This window comes from Pipistrellus hanaki (genome assembly GCF_964339955.1).
Source record: "Pipistrellus hanaki genome assembly, chromosome: 2".
In the NCBI taxonomy this organism is placed as follows: domain Eukaryota; kingdom Metazoa; phylum Chordata; class Mammalia; order Chiroptera; family Vespertilionidae; genus Pipistrellus; species Pipistrellus hanaki.
In genome coordinates this window covers 140557038-140578435 of record NC_140504.1, presented here as the reverse complement: position 1 = coordinate 140578435, position 21398 = coordinate 140557038, and the positions used below count along the sequence as shown (strand labels likewise).

The window sequence follows — 21398 nt, the reverse complement described above, 5'->3', positions numbered from 1 at the left end:
CAACCACATTCTGCATATTACAATTTATAAAGGACATAAGTGAAAAATAATTCTGTTTAATATTCAAATGTTGATAACCATTCTATCTAATAAAAGAGTAATATGAAAACTGATTGTCACTCCAACACACAAGATGGCTGCCCCCATCTGGTCAAAGATGGCTACCCTCATGAGGACACAAAATAGTCGCTACAAGATGGTATACAGGGGAGGGCAGTTATGGGCAATCAGGCTACAGGGAAGGGTAGTTAGGGTGACTGGGGCAGCAGGGGTGGGAAGTTGGGGGGGGACCAGGCCTGCAAGGGAGGGCAGTTGTGGGCAATCAGGTCTGCAGAGGAGGGGAGTTAGCGGTGACCAGGCCTGAAAGGAGGGCAGTTGGGGAAAACCAGGCCTGCAGGGGAGGGCAGCTGGGGGAGCCAGGCCTTCAGGAGAGGGCAGTTGGGGGGGGCGAGGAATCAGGCCAGCAGGGAGGGCAGTTGGAGGTGACCAGGCCTCTAGGGAAGGGCAGTTGGGGGGAGGGGGGACCAGGCTTGCAGGGGAGGATAGTTCAGGGTGAACAGGCCTGCAGGGGAGGGCAATTAGGGGCCACAAGGCTAGCAAGGGAGGGCAGTTAAGGGTTACTGGGCTAGCAGGGAAGGGCAGTTCAGAGCAACCAGGCCTGCAAAGGAGGGCAGTTAGGGGTGACCAGGCTGGCAGGAGAGGGCAGTTAGGGGCAACTGGGCCAGCAGGGGAGTAGTTAGGCATCAATCAGGCTGGCAGGGGAGTGGTAGAGGGTGATCAGGCTGGCAGGCAGAAGCGGTTAGGGGCAATCAGGCAGGCCAGCAGGCGAGTTGTTGAGAGCCAGCAGTCCTCGATTGTGAGAGGGATGTCTGACTGCCTGTTTAAAGGGACATTCCTCAAGGGGTGCCAGATTGGAGAGGGTGAAAGCTGGGCTGAGGGACACCCCCCCCCCCCACACACACACCTCTAGTCCTATATAATAAAAGGCTAATATGCAAATTGTTCCCTTGACAGGGAGTTTGACTGGGAGTTCAACCAGAAGTATAACCATGGGGCAGGGTCAGCCAGCCAACCCTACCCCCTGGCTGGCCCTGCCCCTGATCAGACCCTCCATCCTGATTGGGGGTGGGGCTGATCCACCAACTATCCAAAGCCCCTCCCCCCAGTTTGCTCATCAGCTTCGATCGTGGCAGGCCAGCGGGACCCCACCCATGCATGAGAATTAGTTGCACCAGGCCTCTAATAACAGATACAAGAAGTTAATGAAAATGAATGAAATCTGTCTTATTAAAGGCAGAGTGATGGAGCAGGTGTGCTATTAAGAAAGAGTCCTTTTGTATCTTCTCTTCTCCTTAAAGGCTGTTTCCTCGTAAGCTTTTTCCCAAACATACCAAGTGCAATGTGCTTAGCATGGTCCTATCAATAAAAATTTCTAGAAATTTAATTGGAAGAGGGTTGCACTCTACTCTCAAAAGTTTATAAAAATAGTAAATTAGTACCCTGTCTTTAGAACCTGGGATTCTTTTTAACAAGTGAAAATTCTGGCAAATTAAATACCCTATTCTTGCAAATGAAGTAAACATCCAGACAGATGTTCTGTGACATCAATAAGCCAAGCATAACAGAACCCTGCATTAATTTGAACCATGAAGAAAATTTATAGTGGCAGGTAAGCAGAAAGAGCCATTAGAATGAGGCACAGTTGAAATTATGAAATTTTAAAAAACTCCAGAGATGAATTTCAAAAATCTTTTTTTTAGCTTTACCATGTCTAAGTTTTTTTGTTTTGTTTTTTTTGTTTTGTTTTTACTGTGCTTTAAATGCAAAAAAAAAAAACGTGTCTTACGCTAGACACAAAGGTACTAAAATGTGTTGAATGTTATTGACTGTTCCATTATCTGTGATGGAATCATTTCCATATGGCTTATCAGTATCAAGGTTTTCTTTTAGCCTCAACACAATCATACCACTAAGAGTGAAAAAAGGGCCTCATAGAGAATTATCCAATCTTTTGTTTTCACAGATGAACAAACTGAGGTCCAGCTGACTAACTGGTTCAAAGTCACCAGCTATTATAGTTCAGTGCTCTTCCCATTATGGTCTTCCTTAGACCTGCTCTCCCATCAATAACAACAGTCAAATCACTGCATGCAAAGATGGGGCCCTTCTATGCACTTGCTCCACCTGGATGACTTTATATTCAAACTTCTTTAAAAATCCATGAAGTATACCATATTTTCCGGCGTATAAGACGACACTGTGTTCTAGTAAAAGCCTGCTCACATTGGCCAGAGTCAGAGAGGCTGTCTATTAAAAAAAGAACTGGTGTTGCCTCGGAAGTGGGGGGTAGTCTTATACAGCGAATATAGGCCTAAACCTATGTTTTAATTGTAAAATTAGGGGGTTGTCTTATACACCGGAAAATACGGTATGCTATTTTTACCACCATTCTAAGAAAAGGAAACTGAGACACTGAGAGCTTAAGTCACTTTTGCAAGCATCTGCCTTCAGAGGTACATGACACCCTCACTCGGAACTATTAAACTTCTGTTGACTTTCTTCTTTTTCTTCTTTGTACCCCGTATTCAATGTGCTCATCTTTCTGAACTCATCTTTCCCATAAACCTGCTGACATCCTTCATTCCCCACTCAGTTAATGTCATCACTGTTCTCTTAGTCACCAAGCTTGGAACCTAGAGTCATTGTTGACACCTCCTGAATTCCTCCCCCTTCTCCACATTTCCACCACTGGAAGGGCTCTTAAACCCACGTGCACTGTAATTTCCTAAATATGGCCTCATTCCACACTGTGTGAACAATTAAAAAGCCTATTGGAAACTGGTTTTCTTCCAAGGCCTCTTCTCCAATTCATTATACACACTGTAGCCAGTGTAATAATAAACTTTGAAAAAAATAATTTTAAATAAAAAAATTTGTAACAAAATTTAGTTTAGTAATTTTCTAAAACAACAAAAATCTAATTGGTTTAAAAGCTGAAACTTACATAACATTTGAAACTTTACTATAAATGTATAAAGTGTATTCTTCCACAAATTACTTCTTAAATCTCATACAATTGTGTGAAGTTGGTAAAATTTTCCCTATTTCAAAGGTGACCCATGACATTAAGTACTACTTATATGTAGTAGATAATTTTAAAGCTCACAATTCTATTATATAAAAATATAACTTTATTTTCTTAAAACTATACTAGAGACAAAACAATCCAAGTAAATGAAGTCAAATCCAGTAATTTCTTAATCATTTAAAATTTAAACTAAGTTAAATTAAAAATCTGATCTCCACTGATGTGAAAGTATTTATAAGCTTATTTATCTCATCCATATTCTGTCTTCAGGGGTTTCAGAGAAGGAATTGTGGACCTGAGAGATATTTTCTTTGGATATAGAAAATATAGAATTCTAGGTTGACATTTTTGTTTTTTAATATTTTAAAGATTGTTAATACATTATCTTGTGGCCTGCATTGTTTATAATGAGAATTCTGTCATTCTTATCTTTGTTCCTTTACATGTGATGCATTTTTTTTCTCTATTTTTAAGATTTTGTCTTAATCATTGGTTTTTAACAAACTATACTAACCCTTTGCACTCTGCTGTCCCCTCTCAGGGGACATCGGAATTCTAGCATATCACTCGGATGTCCCCTCTCAGGGGACATCGGAATTCTAGCATATCATTCGAATGTCCCCTCACAGGGGACATTGCAGTTTATTAGTGATTACGGGGAATTGAGTTAATTCAACGCACATTTCGCAAAGTAGCATCAAGTAGCTGGTAGCCAATGTCCAGAATGGTTTGGAGTGCAAAGGGCTAATAAAAGAGAAACATGCAAATTAACCATCACTTTGCCACACCCACCAGCCAATCAGGAGCAAGTATGCTAATTAACCCAACTAAGATGGCGGCAGTCACGGAGCTGGAGTGAGCAGGAGGCTTGGGTTGCCTCAGGTGATGGAGGAAGTCAAGCTTCCTGCCAGTCCTGGATGACCCTGGCCTCTGCTCAAGGCTACAAAGTTTCAATTATAGAAGATAAATAAATCCCAGATACCTGCTTTCAGCTGGCCCTGGCCTCTGCTCAAGGAGGCCCTGAAAAAAAAAAGAAAACGAAAAAAAGGGGGGGCTGGGAGCTTGGGTTTCCAGGGGGTGTGGCCAGCCTGAAAATGGCCATCAGCCCCTCACCCAGGCTGGCCAGGCACCCCAGCGGGATCCCCCACCCTGATCTGGGACACCCTTCAGGGCAAACCAGCTGATCCTACCCATGCACCAGGCCTCTACCTATACTAATATAAAGGTAATATGCTAATTAGACTTGGAGACCTTCCAGGAGATCTTCCAGAAGTTCTTCTGGACAAAGCCATGGTAGTGGGGCCGAGGTGGAGGCAGATAGTGGCCAAGAGGGGAGGGCAATTGTGGGTGATCAGGTCAGCATGGGACGGACCTTGTGGGTGAACAGGCTGGTTGGGGGCAGGGCTGTTGGGGGTAAGCAGACCAGCAGGGGGGGTCAGTTGGGGGTGAGCAGGACAGCGAGGGGGGGCAGTTTGGGGTGAGCAGGCCAGCAGGGGGGCAGTAGGGGGCAAGCAGGCCAGTGGGGAGGGAAGTTGGTGGTGATCAGGCCAGCAGGCAGAGTGGTTAGGTGTAATCAGGCAGACAGTCAGGTGAGCAGTTAGGAGCCAGCAGTCCCAGATTATGAGAGGGATGTCTGACTGCTGGTTTAGGCCCAGGCCCTGTAAACTGGCAGTAGGCTATCCTTCAAGGGGTCCCAGCTTGGAGAGGGTGCAGGCCGGGCTGAGGGACACCCTCCCCGCCATCCCTGTGTATGAATTTTGTGCACTGGGCCACTAGTTCGATTATAATATGTGGGTAGGATTTCTTTATGTTCCTTCTGCTTGGGATTGATTAAGCATTTTGTCTGTGGGCTTATAGTACTCATCATCTTTGAAAAACTTTAAGCTTTATTTATTCAAATATTTTTTCTTCAGTATTTTTTAGCTTTCTGTGTTTCATTTTGGAAAGTTTTGATTGCAATGTTTTCAAGTTCACTGGTCTTTTCTTCTACAGTGTCTAATCTTTATTAATCCATTTAGTGTGTTTTCCATTTAAGATCTTTTTTTTTCCCCTTAACTTCTAGAAATTTCATTTGAGTCTATTAAAATATAACTTTGATGTCTTGCTGAATTTTTATTTATATACTTAAGTATATTTATGAAATTTTATAATAATTGTTTTTAGGTTTTTGCTTACTACTTCTACCATCTCTATCATTTATAGGTCTCTTTTTATTGAGTTGATTTTTCCCTTGAATATGGGGTCCTATTTGCCTGGTTCTTTACATGCTTATTAATTTTTTATTAGATTCTTGACACTGTAAACTTTTACATTATTTGGTGCTAGATTGTACTGTGTTTCTTTAAAGGGTGTTGACTTGTTTTGACATACTATAGTTTAACTTTCAGATCTGTTTGATCTTTTTGAGGATTACTTTTAGGTTTTGCTAAGGTACCTTCAGAACAACATTCATTCTGGTATGGACTTCACCTCATTTCTGAGGCTCTATGCAATGCTCTGTATATTTTGAGATCTCTCCATTCTAGCTGTGGGGAATATGAGCTATTCCCATATAAGTGTGAGTCCTGGAAATTATTTGGCCTAGTTTCTTGTGGCTCTTTCTTTAGATTTAGACAGTTTCTCTTATGCATGCACTGATCAATTCTCAACCAAAGACAGCAGGAACAATTTCTCAGCTCTCTAGAATGCTCTCTCTCTGATGCTCCATCATCTCCAGCACTGCATCCTGAAAATGTGACTACATCAGACTCTCCAAATTGTGATCTTTGTCCTTTCAGGTCAGCATGACCATGAGGCTCTAGTCTGTTTCCTTTTCCTCTTCCGTGGCTGGAAACTGCCTCCAGACAGTAAGCTGGGACAATTGTAAGCCTCACTTCATTTGTTCCCCCCCCCCCCCCCCCCCCCCCCCAGTCAGGGATCACAGTTCTATACTTCCAGTTGTACACTCTCTGGAAACCACTATTTTGTATAATTCATCCAGTTTCCTAATTGTTTTCAGCAAAAATGGAAATTCCTATAGGCTTACATGGGTAGAAGAGGAAGGTACAAATCTAAACACTTTAACATTGTGACTTTGCTTTCCTGACAACTTCTGTGCCAATCTATACTTATAGTAGGGTAATATGCAAATTGGTCTGGGATGCAATCACCTAACGACCGAACAGCAGGAGGGCGGGGCAGTGAGCTACCTGTGGCAGAGAGCTACAGGAGGGTGGGGCAGCAACCAACAAGCAGTAGAGAGCTACAAGAGGTACTGGGTGGGGCCGCCAGCTGAGGCAAGTGGCAGTGAGCTACTCACACACGAATTCATGCACAGGGCCACTAGTATTATATAATTTCTTACAACTTGAATGGCATTTTTCCTCATTAAAATAATGAGGGCCAACATTTCTCCCTTTAGTAAATAAATATATATAGTCTAGAAATACTTCTGTTAAAAACAAGTCTAGTGATTCTTGATGACATTGGTGATGCTAGCATGAGAGGGAGTGGACAGTGAACATGATACACTGTTAGTGTTTATTTAAATGTTACTTAAAATGCTTTGCTCTAAATGTAACTATCAACATTAACAGATCTTAGAAACTAATTAAGGAGGACATTTGTACCTATACAGTAGTCTGTCTCTGGAATATATTTGGAAGATGGACCTGTAGAAAGTGATTAATAAGCAAATTTAACTACTGTATGATAATTAATAGGTACCCAGAAGCACAGTTAATAATTGCTGCTTATTCTTGTCTTCTCCTCTGCAGTATCTGGTTAAGCTCCTGAATAAGACAGCCTTGGCATGCCAGAGCGCTTTTGCTGAAGGAATCAAAGACACTGGCATAGAGCAAGGCAGCTGGAAGCATGGAACTAGAGCTATACCCAGGGAGCTTTTCTAACTTGAACAAATTCATAATGGCTCAGGGGATGAGGTGGGGGTGGGGTGGGGTGGGGGAACATTCCAGTTTGGCCTGGTGAAGAGAACCAGAAACATCTTCGAAGAAAATAAAGGATTAGTAAATTAGGTACTACATTTTATCTTAATGACTGTGCTCTTTAATAATTTACTTTTAAAAGCAAACGAGGAGAGCTATCTCATTTCAAAACATATTTTAAAAGTATATTATCAAATTAGTACCAGTCTCTTCCTCAAATCATTTTGCTGCTGGGAAACCTGTATTTTGGACCACAAAGCCTTCCACAATATCAGTTTAGTGTCCATTAGACCAGCCTTGCTTGGAAAGGGTGCCTCGAAGAGGAATTGAGTTTGTGGTCATTGGAATCAGCCTGTCTGCATTTCAGTATAACATCAAATACTTACTAGTTGTGTGACCTTGCAATATTAGTCTATTCCTGGTTCCCTAACCTGCAGCTATTACTCAATTTCTCCAACTTTTGAGTGCTTGTTTTTAAGGTGGAGTTTATAATAGTGATTGTCTCATAGGTTTGCTGTGATGATTCAACAAACAATGCATGTAAAAGCCTTATATAGTACAATTCCTGGCACATAGAAAACTCTATTTTAGCTACTGTTATTACTATTATTGAGGTGGGGAGGGGAATCCCGATTCCTGCGGAACACTAGCTTTGTAAATTCAAGTAATATAAATAGACAGTAAATGTTATAAACTATGAGGTTATAGAAATAAATCTGAGTGGTTGAATGAAAAGTAAGTATATACAAATAATATTAACCATGCTCATTGTTTTCCTTTAGAAATCAAACTGGAAGCAACACACTCCATTTGCTTCAGTTCCTTGTCAATACCCCTTACCCCTTGTTCTATTTATAAACGTGTTGTCCAGAATCATTAGGTCCCTTAGTAAAGTATGAAATTATACTTTATGTTTAGAAATTCCTGACAATTTCATTATGAGAATTCACAGGCATCTTTTCTTTAACTTATCTGGATGTAGCACCCAGAAGAATCCTAGCAGATACTACCATTCTAGGATTATCACTGGCTGTCTGGAAAATGACAAAAAGCAGAAAGTGTTATCTTCAATGGGCTCCTGACAAAGATATTTTTATCTACTACTTTTAGTAGAATAGTTGGTTTCCTTACTGATAGATGGCTTCTTTGTTAAGGTCGTCCTGGCCCATGATTCACTAAAAAGAATTCAAATAGACAACTCCCAAAGACTATACAACAAAGTGTTTGAATTTACAACTTTGTAAATTCCTTGTTCTGATAGTTGCTCATCGGTTGGGCAAGTTCCTTATACTCTGAGCCTCAGTTTCCTCATCTGTAAAGTGGACACTAAAGATGTTTTTGCTTGACAGGGTTGTTGTGATGAATAAAATGGTTTATACAGAGCATTTAGCATGGTGCCCTACCCACAGCAAATGTTCACTTAATATTCTTTATTCACTATTAAATGTTAGTCTGAGAAGCCAGATCATCCACATGAAAAACTGAGAACACTAACCATGTGCCACTTCTATCACTACTGATTCATTCATCCACTGAGCAGATGTGTGTGGACTGGCTGATGCTGTGTCGGGCCTGTGCTCAGGGCTCTAGTTACTTAGCTGAAATCCTCTTGCCATAAGGTATTCCCCAGAGACCATGAGCCCCATGAAGACAGTCTCTCTGCTCCCATTTTGACAGTGGCATGCATCTCCATGGGCCTGGCAGGCTGCCTGCCAGATAAGAGATGCTAACCAGATGTTGGGGTGTTACTTTTTTTTTAATGGATAAATGAGTAAGGGATGAATGAATTATACAATACAAAGATGATTAATTTGAACTCCCTGACCTCAGGGAACACATGTTCTAGCTGGAGTTGGAATTAGGCCCCCTCAAAAGGGAATGGAAGCAGGGAAGGTAGGAGAGAATTTCAGGCAGTAGGATCAGCATGATAAAATACCAAAAATGCCTATTACAGTTATGCTAGCACAGTTCAGAGACAATAACAAAAGAATGTGTAATACCATGTTTCCCCGAAAATAAGACATCCTCCAAAAATAAGACCTAAAGCATGGAAAGATAAGACATCCCTTGAAAATAAGACCTAGCGCAACTTTGGGAGAAAAAAATTAATATAAGACATTGTCTTATTTTCGGGGATACAGAGTAGAACTTTGACATTTCTAACAACAAAAAAGCTCCCCCAGAAATATCTTTATTACTTTTCAAAGAAAAAAAGAAATTCAAGTCAACTTTATACCTGATGTCAAAGGCTAGAAAGGAATGCTGTCACAGTCTTCTACCGTAGGTCACACCTACGCCTGCCCCAGCAGCCCTATTTGCTGTTGACAAGGGGTGCCAATCACTACCCACTTCCTCTCCTCCACCCTATGATAATTAGGAAAAGACGTAGGACAAATGGGGATCAGATACCAGCTGTATTGAAGGACCACTGGCCATGACCTTTAAGTAGGCCTTCTACTTTCTGTCAGAACTGGACAGCCTCATAGGCCAGCAGAGCAAATCTGATTAAAAAACCCAATCGAGCCATCCTCCACTCCACCCACCTGTCCCAAGACATTCCACAAGGAAACAAGAAACAGAGGCACTGGGCATGCTCTACTGAGCGAAGAGAAAAAGGTGGAACCTGCTTCTTACTTTTGAGGCAAAATGATCTGCCAATTCACTAAAAAATGTGGCTGATCAAGGGGATTAGCCATTTCCTGGCACGAATGGTTCACTGGACCAGAATGGTTCACTGCAGCGATTTCCTGTAAGGAAACAAGAGGAAAAGGAAAAAAGGCACTCCACATGCAACTTTCTATTCAGGAGAGAGAGGATCCTATATTGATTTTGGACGAAACAGATACTTGTCCTGCTATTGTAGCAAAAAGCCAAGAAGTCTGATTTGATTTATTTTACCCCCTAACTAGGAATGGCCTGATTAGACAAACTTACTAATAACAAAGCAATAACCCAAAACAAGAGGCCACAGCTCAAATATCCTAAAGTCAAAGTCATCTTATTTATTTGCCTTATAAGTAATAATCTGGGCGAAATGAAATATTTAGTTGCCTGGGTGTGCATTCTCAAATAGTTCATCTTGGAGACCACACCAGGAAACAATATTGTCCACATTCAATACATGTTTCATTGAGTTGTTTTTTGTGTGTTTTTCTTTTGGGCATAAGAAGTCCAGGTAAAGACCCTTACAATTTTTTGAGACTGCATATATGTCAGCCCTGTTAAAAAAAAATAGAACTGTGGGGTCATGAAAGCTCCCCACGTTTTTCTCTATGTAACCGAGCAGACCCAGAGATTTCCTTCCTCTCCGTTTGGAAAAATCTTGGCCTTATTTTGCTGGATTCCAGCAACTTTTTCATAATAAAGTCTTGGGCTCATTGGCATTATTTATTAAAAAAAAAAAAAATCAGAGAGGATTGTCTGAAGGACACACAGTCTACTCATCCAGAAATTCTAAAAGGTGCATTGAATTAAGACAAGTACCACCATGTGATTTCACTTGTATGTGAAATAATGAACAAAATAAACTAACAAACAAAATAGAAACAGACTCACAAAGAACAGACTGGCAGCTGTCAGAGGGGAGGGTGTTGGGAGGCTGGGTGAAAAAGGTGAAAGGATTAAGAAAAGCAAACAAGGGGAAAACCAATATGGAGGCACAGGTAATCACCTATACTGGCTGCCTCTCACAACCGTATCAAAACAATAACTAAATGGCAGGACAACTTCCACCCAAACCCCAGGGAAAGCTGGCTGAGAGGAAGTTCCACAGCTAGAGTAGTGAAGAAAGCTCATTGAGACTGGCAAGAGGTGCAGCGGCGCATAAAGTGCTGGCACCTGGATGTGCAGCTCTTTAAACCAGGAGGGTGATACAAGCTTCCGCTTGCTTTAAAATCTAGTTCCAGGCAAGACTCTGGGTGAGGCTCTGGGAGACCCAGGCACATACGGGGAGAAACTGGACTGTCTGACATCAGGACAGGAAGGCAAGGGCGGCTTACTCTTAGAGGTGCTTCCTGCACAGAGGCGTGGGACACGGAGAACCAGGGACTTCTCTGGGTCAGGGCAGCCATTGCTCTTTGCTCCACCCTGTGATTTCCAGAGACCTTGCCCCACCCAATTTACAACCCACCCAAGCTGTGCACATCAGCTTTTGCATATGAATGGCCTGTTCTTTCACCTAAAACAAACTGCAGGTGGGTCAGAGAGCCTGAGCTTCCAAAAGAAAGGCCTGGCAGCAGCAGCAGCAGCAGCAGCAGCAGCAGCAGCAGCAGCCCTGACTCACAGCTGGGCCTTGTCTAGGCACTTCCAAACCCCCTACAAAGAGGAGGAATCTGCAGATGTCTCTGTAGCTTCTGATGGGTGGCCCCAGACAGTGGCTGACCTTGTACCTCCTTGGAGATCCAAGAGCCAGTGTACCCAGTGGTCAGAGTGAGACCATACCAGATTACAACTCTTCACATCCATAAAAGACACACTTAAGGGACAGACTCAGTGAACACCAAAGCCCTACTGAAGCAAGTCCTTTCCTTTAAGGGTATCTCCTGTGTAATAGATCTTCCAGTGTAGACACAGCTAGTCATCACAGCCAACTGGCCTGGAGGTCAATTCCTCTCAGTGATACCAACAGCAATCGAGGCTTAACTACAACAAGACTGTGCAAACTGCCCACAAAGGAGTGCACCAAGAGCGTCCACCTCAGGTGACTGGGGAGGCTGAGACACTGGGCCCTATAGGACACCTACCACACAAGGCCACTCTATCAACTCAAGGAGACTTAGCAGCTACCCAGTATATAGAAACAAACATGGAAGCAGCCAAAATGTGGAAACAAAGAAACAAGTCACAAATAAAAGAAATAGATGAAAGAAAAATACTGGACATAGAGTTTAAAACCACAGCTATAAGGTTACTCAAGAATCTTCTAGAAACCTCTGGGAATTTAATGAGACCCTCAAAGATATGAAAAAGGACCAATCAGAAATTAAGCATACACTGACTGAAATTAAGAATAATATACAGAGATTCAACAGTAGACTAGAGAATCCCAAAGATCAAGTCAAATATTTGAAATATTGTACTAAGAAGCAAAAGACACCCAACCAGAAAAGCAAAAAGAGAAAAGAATCCAAAAATATGAAGATAATGTAAGGAGCCTCTGGGACAACTTCAAGTTTACCAACATCTGAATTATGGGGTTGCTAGAAGAAGAAAGAGGGCAAGATATTGAAAACATATTTGAAAAAATAATGACAGAAAACTTCCCCTACCTGGTGAAAGAAAAACTTACAAGTCCAGGAAGTGCAGAGAATCCCAAACAAGAGGAATTTAAGAGGACAACACCAAGACACATCACAATTAAAATGCCAAGGGCAGGGCTGATTGGTTTGGCTCAGTGGATAGAGTGTCGGCCTGGGGATTGAAGGGTCCCAGGTTTGATTCTTTATCCCTAATAGGTGGTGTTCAGGAGGCAGCTGATTGATGTTTCTATCTCATTGATGTTTCTAACTCTCTCTCCCTCTCCTTTCCTCTTTGTAAAAAAATCAATAAAATATATATTTTAAAATGCCAAGGGCAAAAGACAAAGAGAGAATCTTAAAAGCAGCAAGAGAAAAACAGTGAGTTACCTACAAGGGACTAACCATACAACTGTCAGCTGATTTCTCAACAGAAACTATGCAGGCCAGAAGGGAGTGGCAAGAAATATTCAAAGTGGTAAATAGCAAGAACCTACAACCAAGACTACTCTACCCAGTAAATCTATCATTCAGAACTGTAGGTCAGATAAAGAGCTTCACAGACAAGAAAAAACTAAAGAAGTGCATCATCACCAATCAGTATTACATGAAATGCTGAAAGGTATTCTCTGAGAAGAGGAAGAAGAAGGTAAAGATAAAAATTATAGACAACAAAGTGACAACAAATACATATTATCAACAACTGAATCTAAAAAATCAAGTGAATAAAAAATGTGAAGAGCAGAATGGACTAGTGAATATAATAGAATCAGGGGTATAGAAAGGGAGTGGACTGACAATTCTCAGGGGGTAAGGGGTGTGGGAAGAGATTGGACAAAAACCTTATACCAATGGATAAGGACAATGGGGGGAAAGTAAGGGCATGGGGTTGGGTGGGAACCAGGTGGAGGGGAACGATGGAGGGGGAGAGGGAGAGGAACAACTGTAATAATCTGAACAATAAAGATTTATTTATTTATTTTTTTTAAAAAGCAAACAACCTCACAGACTTAGACAACAGTACAGTGAGGAAAAGGGGCATTGGGGGAGGTTGAAGAGGGTGAAGGGGGATAAATAGTGATGAAGGGAAACTTGATTTGGAGTGGTGAACACACAATATGCAGATGATGTGCTATAGAATTGTACACCTGAAACCCATATAATTTTATTAACCAATGTCACCCCAATTAATTCTATAATAAAAAAGGGTTCACCTACTGTAACAGTGAGTTCAGTGAGTTGCACCTGCTATAGGAATGTAATTAATGATGCTATTTTTATCTCCACACATTGCCCACATGCATCTCCCAAGGGGAAATTCTTCTCTGAGCTTGGTAGCAAGACCACTTTCACTTCTCCTCAGTAACTGATTTTTCCGTATTTCTTGGTCTTCGCAGGCTGAAACACCTACCAGGCTCACCTCCTAATAAGAACAGTTAGAAAGCTGCGAGTGGAACTTGTGACCCATCTATAACAGTGTGCATAGCATTCATATCATTAATTGCATTCCTGGCTCTACCTGATTTTTACTTTTACCCATATTTTGATTGATTCTACCTTGTATTTTATGTATCTGTGCAGCCTCATGATACCTAAAGGAAAAACATAAAAGTGTAAGCAGGAATCTGATCCGTGCCTACAATGCAGTTACATTCTTCAAAGTTGTGGTAGGCCAACATCTGGGGTTTCTAAAGCTTTATTTATATAATGCCAGAACATTGGGCTGAAAAGCAAACACTTCTGAGTACCCTGGACTGACCACTCTTTCATCAGGAGCTTTCAGTGCTGTGTAGAAACTGCCTTTGAGGACTTAAATAAGCAGCTATGATAAAACAGTGTGTGGTCACAGTCTGACAATAAAATGATGACAGAAATGTTTCCTTTTCCCAAGATCCTAGAGCTTCAAAGCGAGAAGGGAGACTAATGTGGAAATGTGAAATTTACTAAAATGTAATCTTCCATTATTGGCACCTTTTTACCTGGATTTATTCACATCTTGGGAGCACAAGAGAATGGTTAAATAAACCAGAAATACTGAAGATAGTTATAATAGCATATACAGAATAATATGGTTGATATTTACCTTCAGGAAATAAAAGCTGTGCTGAGTTTAAAATATACCTTTACTTTGAATTGTAAGATGAGCAGTTTTTGAGTTATTTTCAAAGTTCTATCATTGAACTGTACAATCAGATATTGCTATATGGCAATTGTAACAACGGAGCACTATTACCACCTTATTTGACAGAAATCATTTACATAAACTGTTCTGCACTTAATTCTTTTTTTAATGTCCTTAGAGTCTAGTCTTCTAAAGTTCACCTCATATTTCTCTCTTCCAGAGTCTAAATGTAAAATATTTTCCTTAATCAGTCTTCGCCTAACAGCAAATGAGACTACACCCCAAATTGTTTCACAGGCAAAATATTTTTAAAAGGCAGTATTTATATATATGAATTTCCCTTAGACTCAGGCTAATTTGATAATTTTTTTTCTGAAATCTGTAATTTTAATAACAAATATGAAGCGCTTTGTGGATTTTTCTGGTAACTACAGGGGATCTAAAGTTTCATTTCTAGAAAACACAATTAACTAATAAAAAATCTCAGAATACTTGCTTTTGCTCTAAAAAATATTAGTTTAACCTCGACAGACACCTGCCACCTTGGAGAGCTGTGAAAGTGCCCACGGAGGACCGTCTGCTCAGAGTGATAAGCAGGGATCTGTGTGTGTTGGCCCTGGGCTGGGACCCTCCCTGAGAGCCTCCCGGGGTTTGATCTGGAGACGAATGATAGCAAGTTTGAGCGAATTTTTCCTGTGGGCATGTACATTCCTGGGCTTATCAGAATTACAGAAAAGAAGCAAAACAAAACAGAAAAGTTACGTCCAAGGAAAATCTGAGAAGAACCACTCAAAACGTGTGAGACACTCTCTACTTACAATGTGCTGGAAGGCTCATTGCTGTAAGGGCAGCCTAAACATCCCGAAGCCCTACTGTTCAGGAATCTGATTTCCAGGCACAGTGTCCTGGAGCATTTGCAGTTTTTCACTTGGAACTCTCAGCACTTTTCTTTAAAAATAGCCTCAAGTCAGAAACTGAAATACTGATCTATTTTTTAACCCCCAAGTTGCTCCTTAGTCTACGTAACATTGGGTATTTCTGAACAAAGGGATTCTTAAGGCTGGCTGTGGTTCACGCAAGTCCTAAACTTACTAAAGGGAAAATAAGTTACTCACAAAAGAAAAAAAAATGATGTCTCTCCTCAGTTGGAAAAAGATCTATTTCCCCCTCTAATGTTGAATTATGTATTAAGTCAGTTCAAACTTTATTTTGGACCACTGATCTGTAATTTAACATAGTGTGTTTTTTTGTTGTTGTTGTTGTTGTTGTTTTAAATGGGAGTTTTGGTCCATTTTATGTCAAGTTGTTTACTAGAATAATAATTCAATGGGCAGAAGCATAAAATAGAGTTCCCCTGATCACAAACGGACACGTTGTACTCTTGGCAAAGTTTACACGTTACAGTTTAACAATGTCATTGCTGACAATAAAGCAGTTAATACAGAACAATGTCTATATCTTAAATCATAGCTATATTCCTTCTGCTACTTTTAATGGGATTTAAAAAATCTTTGTATAACTGGTTTTAAAAGTAAATTTCTAAAATATCTTAAAGCCCATGTAAGAGGGAAAAAAATTATGGAATTTTCCTTTAAAACTGCATATCATATTTCACAAATAAAGCTAATAAAAAAATATGCAGAGCAACATTACAGTTCTGAAGTATTAAGAATCCAGTGACCCCCATTTCTAGGATCCCCTCCTCAGGGGATGCCACAGGGACACAGAGCCGCCTTATACACGAAGCGGCTCCCTGTAGGGCCGCAGGTGACTGACCTGCAGGACCCAGGCTAGCAGGCACTCCTCCTGAGCTGCATTTGTCCTTACCGTCGCTGACTGCCATCCAGAATTGCTCTAGGGAAGCAGTTCCTCTGCAATCTTTCCAACAGACCCCCTGTTTTAACATCCACCTGTGTCACTGCAGAACAGTCTGACCCGGGTTGAGCCACGGAGCAAGTAATAACACTAACTGCAGCTCCAGACAGAAAAAAATAGAAGTTCATTTTCCAGACTCTTGGGGGAATACCGAGCATGTCTGCTGAAACTGACTCCAAGAGTTCAACGATATTGTAGACTCAAGTATGTCTTTACACTCCGCGTAATGGCTTTTCCCTCCTCGGTGTTTTATAACACACCACTGAGCCATGATTTAGAAAGTGAGGGAAGTTCTCTCTCCCTCCCCACCTAGCCTTCCCCCTCAAGTTGAATTATACAAAGATTATCATTGCAAAGAGAAATTCTAACAGAGAGCCACAAGGGTTGTTCCATTCAGTGCTCCTATGGAGCGCCACGACTGTGATTTCGGTCAGTGTTTTGCCAATTTTCTTTATTTGGAAGGAGCATCATTTCTTTAGGCATTAAGACCGTATTTCTTTCCTTTGGGTTTTGTTTGCATCGTTTTTTGCCAGGGAATGACTGGCTCTCCAATCCTGCCTTAAGGAGCCCGAGGCTGCATCCTCGCTGTCTTTTTCAAGTCCGTTTCACCTTCTTTTGACAAGGACAGGCTTGGCCTTTTGGGGAGACCCCTGTGAGGCCACATGAGCCCCCTCTCTTTTTATAATGCAGGGGCACCTTCAAATTTTTCTAAGAGCAGAGATTTTGGCAATTCTCATCAGTTTAATTCAGTAGATAGGCCAAATGGGTCTGATTGCATTTGGTCTATGGCCTAGCATAATAAAAGATTACCTAAAAGAAATAGGGTTTAAACCGTATCTAAGATTACAGAGGGAAAGAGTCAAACACCTGAGGAAAAAATATTGGTTTTTTCTGACATTAAAAATCATGCTGTAAAAATAATGTACTTGGTTCTATCATGGGAGTGTATCACCAAATGGTTAGTACAGACACGGAGACATTCCCTCTAAACAAACACAGGTGTCCGTAAGCTTAAGCATCTACTAACCAGGGGTCCTCCTTTTTTGGTAAGTTTGCTTTAAAGTCTTATAAACAGCCGAAACCGGTTTGGCTCAGTGGATAGAGCATCGGTCTGCAGACTAAAAGGTCCCGGGTTCGATTTTGGTCAAGGGCATGTACATTGGTTGTGGGCACATCACCAATGGGGGGTGTGCAGGAGGCAGCTGGTCGATGATTCTCTCTCATCGATGTTTCTAACTATCTATCCCTCTCCCTTCCTCTCTGTGAAAAATCAATAAAACATATATTAAAAAAATAAATAAAATAAAGTCTTATAAACAGAGCAGGGCTGGTGCGACAGTGTGGCTCACCCCCTACTCCACATTTGTCTGGGGACACACTTGATCCTTGGCTGAAATTAAAGTGCCCTCCATGAAGTCTTGCTTTTTAACAGTGAACAGTAAACTGGAGACGACATGTTTGGAATGGAGGTCTTTAAAAAAGCTGCGATCCTCGACGAGAAAGAGAAGACCCCTCAAGAGAGAGGAGGCAAGAGGCCCAAGAAATGCAAGTGGTTTGTTTCTCTTCAAGAAAGGAGGCCAAAGTGCCAGACTTCCGTGTGCTCTCATCCCAAGTTCCCCAACATGAGCTCAGTGACCTCCCCTGCCCCTCACCCAGATACATCTCTGTTGAAAGGGGAAGTAAAGCCAACACTAATGTTGCCAACTTAAAGCACAAAGGGTTTGGTTATGAGCACTTAAGGGCATATGGATATGGATATTAGCCTCCAGGTCAGTTGAGAACTGATGTTTGCCCAGGGCCCACTGAGTGCCAGGGCTGGCACATTTCCTCAAATGAAGCCCATAGCAGCCTCGTGGGAGGCGCCTTATGTGACAGGTGTGGAGGGTGGGCTCCAAAGAAGGTAACTCGCTCAAGGTCACACCATCTAGAAGAGTGGTCGGCAAACTCATTAGTCAATAGGGACAAACATGAACAGTACAACGATTGAAGTTTCTTCTGAGAGCCAGATTTTTTAAACTTAAACTTCTTCTAATGCCACTTCTTCAAAATAGACTCGCCCAGGCTGTGGCATTCTGTGGAAGAGCCACACTCAAGGGGCCAAAGAGCTGCATGTGGTTTGTGAGCAGCAGTTTGCCAACCACGGATCTCGAACATGGAACAGCCAGGATCTAACTCAGGCAGGCCTGTTGAACTTTAAAGCCCACATTCTATCTCGAAAGCTTCATCCTTATGAGAGATTTATGGAATAGAATTTTATCCTGGGGAACTATGAAATAGACCCAAATCCAATAACTTTTTAAAGAAAAAAATTTCTTGTTTTTAAGTTAAGATACATTATGTTCTCTTTTCCTTTTAAAAATTTATAGTCTCAATGATCCCATTCTTCTCATCAAAAATTAACCTCTGTGATAAATGATGGGATTCTCAATAATGTAAAATTATCATAAAGTCCAAAAAAGAACAAAATAAAACAACTATTATATATATTAAAACTTGAAATATTTAGGAATTATATATATATATATATATATATATATATACTCTATATATCCATAAAGTATGAGTTGAAAATATTACATTCCATTCTTTTATGGTATTTTTTTTATTTTTACATTTTAAAATGTATATCAAAGCTTTAAAATAGCCTGCTGAAAGTCTTTATGACTCAAAGAGAATTGATGAAAAAGTGAAACATGTAAGAACAAACACTCATTCTATTTCTTTAAGAGCTTAACCCTTCCTACTTGGTAAGTTTCTGGTATCTGTGTCTGCCTTTTAAATGTTTCCATTTCCTCCTCACACATATTTTTGAAGAGCTATGAGCAGGCAGCTTTCTCCTGTGTTTTCCACGTGGACAGTGGCCCAGCTGCACATCGGCTTCCCCATTGCCCCAGGACTCGAGGTCTGGGCAAAGTTTTAATTACTAATTTGAGAAAGAGGTGGCATTTCAAAATGTAATACATTTTGCCCTTTTCACAGGCCACGTAGAATGAAGCCTCCGTATGCTTGAAAAAAATCTCTTAGCAACTGAGAGTGGAGCTGGCCAACAATGGATGATTCATTGATTTAGCTGGAGTGTGCAAGAATGTCTGCCAACAGGTCTGAATAAACTCACATTGCTAGACACTACGGTAAAACGCACCCTGACCTCTTTGAAAACTCTATCAGAGGGGAAAGTCAGACTCAGCTTTCCAGCAGTTCACGTGCATCTGGACACACACTTGAAGGATATCTAGCTTTTACGTTAATCGATAGACTTCCTTAAATTATTGTGTTCACCCAATTAGATAATATGTGCTACGAATTGAAGATTTCCAAGGGACTGACACCACTGTTTTTCAGTACTGAAACTAATGGTTACACATTCAAGTTAAATCTGAAAGGAGGCTTTCTGAAATCTGAAATGGAAAGAACTGACAGGTTGTTGTTTTTTTGTTTGTTTGTATTTTGTTTTGTTTTTTTACAATACAAATGAAGAATTATGCAAGATTACCCTAAACAATAATTTGCACATTTAAGTTGGAAAATATCATGCAACAGTACCTGGTGTCTGTTAGTTTATGGTTATATGTAGAGATTATATCACAGCCTCCTAGCTTATGTTTACATGAAATTCAAAAGAGTTCAGTTCTTTTGCTTACATCTGTCATTTTTTTCTCCTCCAACATCCTTTTTAGAGGGATAATTTCTCCTGGTTTAGAGCTGGAAGACAATGCACATGGAATTTAAATTGTTTGCTTGAGCTCATAGTTATTCAAAATTTACAATATAGGTTTTCAAGTTAAAGATTGGGAATTAGATCCATTGCTCTACTTCACCAATCACAACTTCAGCAGCAATATTAAAAATAATCACTGCCGAAACCGGTTTGGCTCAGTGAATAGACTAAAAGGTCCCAGGTTCGATTCAGGTCAAGGGCATGTACCTTGGTTGTGGGCACATCTCCAGTAGGGGGTGTGCAAGAGGCAGCTGATCGATGATTCTTTCTCATCGATGTTTCTAACTCTCTATCCCTCTCTCTCCCTCTCTGTAAAAAATCAATAAAATATATTAAATAAATAAATAAACAAACAAACAAACAAATAAATAAAAAATATATACTTGTGCCCTCGCCGGTTCCTCAGTAGTTAGAGCAGCAGCCTGCACACTGAAAGATTCAATTCTGAGTCAAGAGCGTGTACTTGGGTTGCAGGTCTGATCCCTGATCGGGGCACATGGAGAAGGCAGCCAATGATCTAACATCTCCCTCTCTCTCTGTGTGTCCCACCCTCTCTCCCTTCTACTCTCTCTAAAAATCAATGGAAAAAATATCCTTGGGTGAGGATGAATAGCAACAACAACAAAATTAAAAATAAAAATAAGTAGGCATGCTACATTGGAGATCTGGAACCAGTACAAACTGAGTACTAAAGTGAAAAGGACGGGGCCATGTCAGCTGGGGGATCACAACAGGAGCAGAGAGTTTTAAAGAACAAACCTGATTAAAGCCATGATAATCCCTATCACCACGGAGCTAACAGCCAAACTCCAAATACCCTCCATCTTCATCTCCTCTTTTTATTCCCACAATCACTCAGTCCAGACCCTCAGTGTTTCAGCATAAATTATTTTAAATTATAAAATATAATCATAAATTATAAATTATTCAGGGGTCCCTAAGTGGTCTTCCTGAATCCAGTGTTTTGACCTTCTAATCCACAGCAGAAATAGTCCCGGGACTAACAGAACACTTTCATTATTTCCCCCGGCACTAAAATACAGGACAAAGCGTAACCATCTCAGGATGGCATTTATAGTCTAACCCCCCTCTCCCCCCACAATGATTCTCTTGTTAACTTTACGTTCTAGTCACATGAAACTTCCTACTGTTCTGTAGAGATTCTCTGCCACACCTCTATGCTTTTTTGCATACTGCCAACATCCTTCACCTTTCTCCACCTGGAACTCCTTCCCGTTATCCCAGGCCCGGCTCAAGCACCGCCTCTTCTGTGAAGGGCTACCTGATCCCCACAGCAGGTACTGACTTCTGTGCCTCCAAAGCAGACATTCACCTTGATGGCATCTCATGCCAGTTTGGCATCCTTTGTAATGCCTGCATGAGCTTCAGTGCTGTGTGCAAGACAAGCTGATTAGTTAAAACCAATTTTGAGGGTCCT

At 41.0% G+C, this 21398-nt stretch overlaps 1 protein-coding gene across 2 annotated transcripts in view; it reads right to left on the bottom strand.

The window, feature by feature from the left end:
* Nucleotides 1-21398, bottom strand: part of DDAH1 (dimethylarginine dimethylaminohydrolase 1) — a 144161-nt gene that overhangs the window by 66049 nt on the left and 56714 nt on the right. The window contains exon 1 of one of the 2 annotated variants that reach the window (XM_084874445.1): nucleotides 15186-15206. The exons of the other annotated variant lie outside the window; for it this stretch is intronic. The gene's annotated coding sequence lies outside the window, so the exon portion shown is untranslated. Of the gene's footprint in view, nucleotides 1-15185; nucleotides 15207-21398 lie in introns of those variants that run through there. 2 annotated transcript variants of the gene reach the window in all.